Raw genomic sequence first — 7,535 nt, 5'->3', positions numbered from 1 at the left:
AGAACTTGCATAAGCGACGACGTCACTGTGGAAAGTACCTTTCAGAAATCAAAGTGTGCATACCGTTAAGCTACAAATGGGGCCAAGAGGAACTAATGTCTATCCAGCCAATTCGCGCTCTCTTGTGTGTGCGTCTGTGTTTTCTTTCCGCTGGGCCGCGAGCGAGGTATTTCGTCGGTTGTTTCTCCCATCGCGGACTCAGGCTATAACGCACGATTAAAAGCTGCGGTCGCTGCCGATCGTTTGGGCAATCCCAAGCCGCCGCCGCGCGTACCTCGCCGCTAATGGTTGCTCACGGTTTATTGTTTTTCCCTCCTAATAACACCGTCCACACCGGTCCACATCTTGGAGTCCGGACGAACACTAACGATAGCCCACTCTGCCATCTCTTACACGCGCGGATGAAGAAAAACAGAATAAACATCTACATAAGAAAACACGCAACACGGGAAACAAAGGCACGGGAAACACGGAACAAACAAGAGAGCCCACCGTCGAGCAATTGGCAGCCGACCTCGTGCGCATGTTGAACTGCTCACACACGGACGTAGTGGTAGATGCTTCACTCAGCCGACACCAAAAACAATCATAATCGTAATAATAATAATATCGGTAAAAAAAGAAGGTATCATGAGTGTGTGTGTTTGAGTAACAATAGAGTGAAGAACAGGAAAAAAAAAAATCGATTCCTATACTCGAACGATCGGGAGTTTTGTCTTGTTGGTTTTGTGTTTTGGTGTGTGTCGGCGATTATATACCACTTCCGTATGTTTCTTTTTGCTCGTATAGGCTGAGGTTGGCGGCGCGCTCGCAATTTTCCCTAATCGTGCCCTCGAGCTTCGCGCCGGTGAAGCGATTAACCCCGACGAAGAGAAGGCAACTAGACTCGCTGCTACAACGGCGATGACGGCTCTGCTAAGCCGTGGGGGGATTGGTTGGCCGGACATGCGTCTCTGCCAAACGGCGTAGAGACAAGACGCGGGAGCGGAAATACCCGAGCAACTTTGGCAGAACGAGCGCGTGTCGCAACAAAATAACGCATTTCTAGGAAAAGACGAGAAATAAGGTTGGGTTTACCAATGAAGTGTTTAAGACCGGTGCTTGTTGGACGATTCCACAAGAACATATATAAACCGTAGACGTCGTTCGATTTCCACTGTTCTTGGGCCCCATATACGCAAAAACATCATTGCCGTCATAGCTTTCTAACTACCAAATTATTTTTTAATGTGTGATGAGTTGCAACGACCCCATACCTCAGTCCTTTGTTTTGCTTGAATTCTGAATACATGGAAGAGATCTGACGTGCGGCTTTAGTTGTGGGCAGATTATTAAAGCGAAAGCCCGTTATCGGTTTTACATCAAAAGACCCCATGCACGTTATCTGAAGTGTGGTCGCGCACGAGAAGTCAAACGGGCCAACGTATTGTACGCATAAACAGTTTGAAGTGACGCATTGGGCTGGCCTTTTTATTTTAAACTAGGCGGCGGCTCGCGCCACCTTTCCAGCGTGGCACCAACGAGCTGTATACCCTCGCTTATCTCGCACCACCCTGCGACACCGCGTCGGCCTTTCTGAGCCCGCCGAATCTCTCGCGTTCCTCACGAAAAGTCAGCGCATACCGTCGCCGATTTGGATCAACGTGAACTACCAAGTGTATGTTTGAGCATTCTGATTTCGTGTGTTCACCGCAGCACACAAAGTCACAGGGGGTCTCACTCCGAGGTCTGTAATACCCCCCTCACGTCATGTCAGTAATCCTACACCCTCCTTTTCGGCCCCGGGGGGGGGGGGGGGGGGGGGGAGGAGGGAGGAGGGAGGAGGGAGGAGAGGCTTACACATACTGAAGGCCGCTCGATGTTTGTGGTTACGCGGGAACCAAGGCGGGACGGATCGTGGGGCTGTGTCGGGTGTGTGATTCGCCGGGCTCGTCATTATCGGCCGGCGATGTTGTACAGAGAGGCCGCAAAGGTACCGTTAGTGGAGCAGGCGAATTTAATGCCGCTCCCCGGTTACACGCTTTGCCGAGTCGACTACACGATCCGTTTCAGCTGTAGATGAACCGCCGTAGAAACCGCGAGCCATCTTAACCAATCCAGCGCTGCAAATCTGTGACGTGACTAGGTGACTCCGCGCGTGGCTGCGTTCCTTCCCCTTGATCACGTGACACTCGCTCGATACGGGATTGGCCTATAGGGGTCGTGTAGCGGTCACTGCGGTCCAGGATGAGTTGAGACGGACTATGGAGACCTCTGAGGGGTGTGTTGTTTCGATGTTTGGAGGGTCCGTTGCTTCGCTCGGTCGATCCGACTTGGCCTCTTTATTTCTGCCGATCAGGATTCGCTTTATTTTGTTTGCTTGACGGAATGCTCTGATTGGTTGTTGGAGCACACGGGTGCCGCTAGATGGAGAGGCTTGATCGTCGTCGCTTTGTTTTAATCTAACCTAAACAGTCGGTAATTAGTTGTGTAGAATCGAAAGTTTATTTGAAATATATTTTGCTTGTTTTTAACCAAAATAAAGAACCGGTCAAGTACGCAGTTTGTAATTTTATGTTATGCGGCGAAAATTTATCGTCGTTCAATGTCAAATGTTTAATTACTGGGCCTTTTTTTTTTAATGCTCTTACGGATCGGGTGGGCACGACATTGTTATGTGTATCTCGCTCTGCAAATACCAAACATACATTAAAGTGCGCAAAAAAAAAAAAAAAAAAAAACTGGTATGATACTTGTTAAGATAATTATCTTACACTCTCTATTCTGAAAACAAATCCACAAGTGACCGTTTTTTTTTTTTTTGCTAATTGATTATTATCGTGTTCAGTATAAACTGAAACAGACATTCGTGCTTCTTTAGCTTACCTGCTAGTTTTTTTAGATAACTAGAAAGGGGGGGGGGGGGGATACGTTCGGAGTTCAGGTCTTATACTTCGAAGCCTGACATATTGACTTGAGGGACTTGAGGGACGAGAGAACTTGTGGGAACCGCAGGCGCAGAAGAAGGCTGACTGGGGTGTTTTATCTCATATTGATTGTGAAAGTCCATTTAACGCATATTAAAACTCAGTCGACAGGAATTGTCTTACGTTCCCCAAAATAGGCTTAAATAAAAAAAACCTTAAAGGAAGACACTCCGACCCTTCCTTCCCCCTTCTCGTACCTGTCATTCACCCAAAAAAGTAGAAACTATAATACCTTCGATATAAAATCGAAAGAAAAAAAAAGTAACATGAGTGCGATATTAATAAATGCGCTTTAGTTAAAAGCACGGCAATTCTTTTCTCGAGAAAACTTGACGACTCTGCGACATAAAACAGTCAAATCCGCCTCGAGCAAGCTAACATCATCGTTTTGGGGTTCCATCGGCACCCTGCAACGCGCGCAAGACGACAAGCGAGGCCACAGTGACATCCTTCATCCGCCAGCAGGGAGGGGGACGCGAATCCTCGTGTCATCACCCGAGCGAAACTTTCATGCCGCCCGAGTCGGAAACGTGCACCGGGGAGTCGAAACGCCTCGGCTTAGGATGGACCTAAGAGGACGCTACAAGCGACCAAAGCGAATCCATTCCCACGTGAGTCTCACGTGGGGCACGTGAGTGTCGGTGAGTCACGTGATATCCTCACAGCGCTGGATTGGCTGGAATGGCTCGCATAGCAGCCGCTGGAGTCCAGTGTGAAGTTGGAGCCAAGCATACGGTCGGAAATGTGCTAGAGGGGATTCGAGAGTAAAGTCTTTACGCGGCGGTCGGCGCTTCGTCGTTTTTCTCTGCGGCGTCGACTTGGGTCTGTTCGTAAGCGTATCCGGTTCGGCGTTTGGGGAGCACGTGGAGGCGTCGAGGCGTGGGCGCGACGACACCCCTCCCCATCTCGGTTGACAAACGTCGGGGATCTAAATGTGGACCGTATATCTTCCGACAGCCGACACATATTGTGAGCACGAACGCGTGGTGAACTCGGAATTGCGCAGGGCACGCATTACGAGTTGCTGACAATTTGGACGTAAGAAATATTGTTTGAGTGAAGTCGAAACAACTACAGTTGCCGCTGTGGCGTTTTCAGATTTGGAGAAGGTAGTCGTGTTCCGGAAACGTCTGTGTCTAATAAGGCACCTGTTGACTATTGAAAATTTTGTTAACATTTCTAATGTGTGGTAAAATATTTTTTTTTTCAAGTAACTCAGTGTAAATATCCCCCAAGACGCCATTCACTTACTTATGCACTTGAAAATAAAGTTTCAAAAATCTGAAATCTTGTTTAGTTCAGTCGACGCTATGGCAAAAATCTTGATTAATTCAGGACTAAAAACTTTATTTTCAAATGGCTGATAGGCACCCCGTAAATCCGCGTTCTTGGATCTTTTTTTTTCTTTTTAGATTTCGGAACCTAACCATGTAGGTCAGTTAATTTCATGGAACCACATGTTTCTATAAACGTCGAACTTGCTATCCTCACGCAAAAACACAGTCCACTGGTCAAATCCATCTACAATTATTCCCGAGCTAATGTAGATGACTTCTGTTGAAGAATACAATCCTTTTCGAGTGCATACGTGTCTGACTTTGAATTTAGAACAGTTCATGAAAACTGGATGTTACTAAAACAAAAGCTACTTGATGTCTGTGATCAGCTCATCCCTAGGATAAATATACGGTCTTTTCTTGAAAAACAATGGTTCTCGAACCGTCTTAAAAGACGGCGCAATAATAAAAAAAAATATATATATAAAAAAAGCCAAATCATTGTTGTCTCCTTCTGCATAGGCAAAGTACGATGAAGCCGAGCTAATATGCAATATTAAATTAAAAAAGAAAAACACAAAAAAACAAAAACAAAGAACAAGTATTTTAACGAAGACCTCCAAACTCTATGAAAAATGATCCGAAATAATTATGGAGCGCGGTTACCCAAGCAAGCGTCCAAGCTCTACCGATTCACTGGTCCCTCGGGAGATGAGCTCGATATTGCTATGGTGTGCGAACACTTCAGACGTTTTTTTGGCGCAATGCTTTCTGAAGACACCTTCCGCCTACCAGAGTCACCTGATTACGATATACTGGTACAAATGAGTCAAATAACTCTATCGGCGGATGGAATTCAGAAGCTTATAGAAAATCTCCCAACACACTCAGCTCCTGCCCTAGTAATATCTCAACGAAGCTGTTTAAGCATAGAAAATATCAGTCTTAATTCCACTCTTCTCTGTTCCATTATAAACAATATCTAAATACTGGGCAAATAGCTGCCGACTGGAAACTGGCAAACGTCACCCATGTTGTTAAAAGCGGCCAAAGGAATGAGTTTACGAACTACCGACCAATCTATCTGACGAGCGTTCCGAGCAAACTAATAGAACATGTATTATTTTCAAATATCATGGATCACCTGTCTGTGAACAACCTCCTCTTTGTTTACCAGCACGGTTTCCGGCAGTCTCTTTCTTGTGAGACCCAGCCTTTTGAATTTATAACTGACACAAACAATACATTTCACTGTAAAACGGAGGTTCATGCAATTTTTATTGACTTTGAGAAAGCCTTAGCCAGAGTGCCTCATCATCGAATTGTGCTTAAATAGTGCGATTTTTAAGTAGAGGCATCTCCGATAGAATGGATATCAAATTTTCTCTTTAACCGCTCACAAAGTATATGTTATGACCAGAATTGTTCTTCATACTAGAAAGAAGAATGTAGAGTGCCGCAAGGAACCGGCGCTGGGTCCACTACTTTTTCTTTTATATGTAAACCACTTGCCGACTGCTATTCGTCCCACCATCCGTTTGTACGTTGACGACTGTGGGGAGTATGGAAAAATAACGTGCGTTGAAGATTGTATCCAACTTCAATATAACTTATCTAATCTAGAAGGATCATGTGGAAAGGGACAAATGCAGATAAACGCCTCCAAGACGAAACTCTTATTGAGCCATAAGCGAAGTGCCACGGTATTTTAGACAGAACCTCAAGACTGGGGGCGGGGGGGGGGGGGGGGGGGTAATCTTTACCAGCTTGTTTGCGCCCTAACTATTTCTAAAATGTTAAACCTTTACCAGCTTGTTTGCGCCCTAACTTTTTGTTCGTAAGTACTTCAAGATGCCACGGTATTCAACTACCCTCTCTTTGATGCACCCATTCAGCGCCTACAAAGATACAAATACCTTAAGGTTCATTTCACATGAAACACATCTTGGGAGGCACATATCAATCATGTCACTGCAAAGGCAAACCAAAGTCTTGGATTTATAAGACGAACATTAGATATGGCAAATTGGAAAACAAAACTCGTAGCTTACGCCGGTTGTTTGCTCGCAGCTCGAGTATCCATCTACAGTAGGGAACCCCCACCAGGCTTACCTAATACAGAAATTAGAATCAGTACAAGATAGAACCACTCGCTTCATCTTTAAAAACTATACGCGTACTAGCATTAGCACACTCAAAAAGAACTAGTCCTTCCGCTACCAGCAGACAGATGAAAAGCAGCCAGATTAGTCTCCCTGCAAGCTTTATATTACCACTGCCCATCAAAGAGAGAGTTGTATTGCCCGGCAGCTCATCACATTTCACTATGTACAGACCACTCTCAAAAACTTTATTTGACCGCACCAAGAACAAACCTTTTCAAATTTTACCACTTCAGTTATCCATTTCAGATGGGAACTCACTTCCAGGAAATATTGTCAATATTCATGAATCATCCAATTTCAGAGTTGCACTTGCCACTTTTTTTAATACTTAGCAACCTCAAATCTCTGTTTTTTCTCCATTTCTTGAATATTTGGACGCTTTAAGGGTATGTTAAATGAAATAAAATGAAATTTGATTATTTATTTTAACTGCAGGACGCACGCGGAATGCAGAAATTATTAGGCAGTTTAAAAACAAGAGCAAGAAGCTAGATTTAGAAAACATTATTATTTTCATATCAGACCTAAATGTTAGATCCTAATAATTAACTATAGTTGCAAAAAAAAAAAAAGAGCGTTCTCAAAAAGTGATTTAGGCGATTCAGGTAAGCATATTCTAGTCATTGCAGCTCTAAGTGCAAACGATGCACAAACTGTGCAAGCATAGAAAAATTGAATTTTAGCATTTTGACGATCATCCAGGTGGACCGAAACAAAGAATGGTTGAAGTTTTAGCCATGCTTCGAATTAATGAATGGTAACAAAAAAAAAAAGTTATATTGTGACGATGTGCAAACTTTTAAAGAATAAATTATTATATAAAAAAGTCAGGTTCCACTTTGAAGTTTTGAGGAGGCTATTTTCAAGCTCTTTCTACCAGTTGTTACTGTTTAAAGTAATATTCAAATCGCCTTTCGCTGTTTTTTTATCTTCATAATCTTTCAGCGTTGTTACATTTTCTTGGGGCGAGTTTAAAATCGAAACAATCAGACGTCGTTCCACTCCAAGTACAAATGTCGCACGATGTTGTCGAGGTAAATACATCCTTCTGATATATCTAAATCCTCACTTCAAACAGCAGCATGTAAAAAGTTATTTTTTCTTAGCGATTTGTTATATAGTTGAGC

The 7,535-nt window shown here is 43.9% G+C and overlaps 1 pseudogene; it reads left to right on the top strand.

Moving 5' to 3' along the window:
* The first annotated feature begins 5,889 nt into the window (after positions 1-5,889).
* LOC115311962 lies at positions 5,890-6,540 on the top strand (annotated as a pseudogene).
* The last annotated feature ends 995 nt before the right edge of the window (positions 6,541-7,535 follow it).

Source organism: Ixodes scapularis, unplaced genomic scaffold, assembly GCF_016920785.2.
Source record: "Ixodes scapularis isolate PalLabHiFi unplaced genomic scaffold, ASM1692078v2 PGA_scaffold11__112_contigs__length_91849675, whole genome shotgun sequence".
In the NCBI taxonomy this organism is placed as follows: Eukaryota; Metazoa; Arthropoda; class Arachnida; order Ixodida; family Ixodidae; genus Ixodes; species Ixodes scapularis.
The sequence above is the reverse complement of the archived record's forward strand: the minus strand, read 5'-3'. Positions and strand labels throughout refer to the sequence as shown.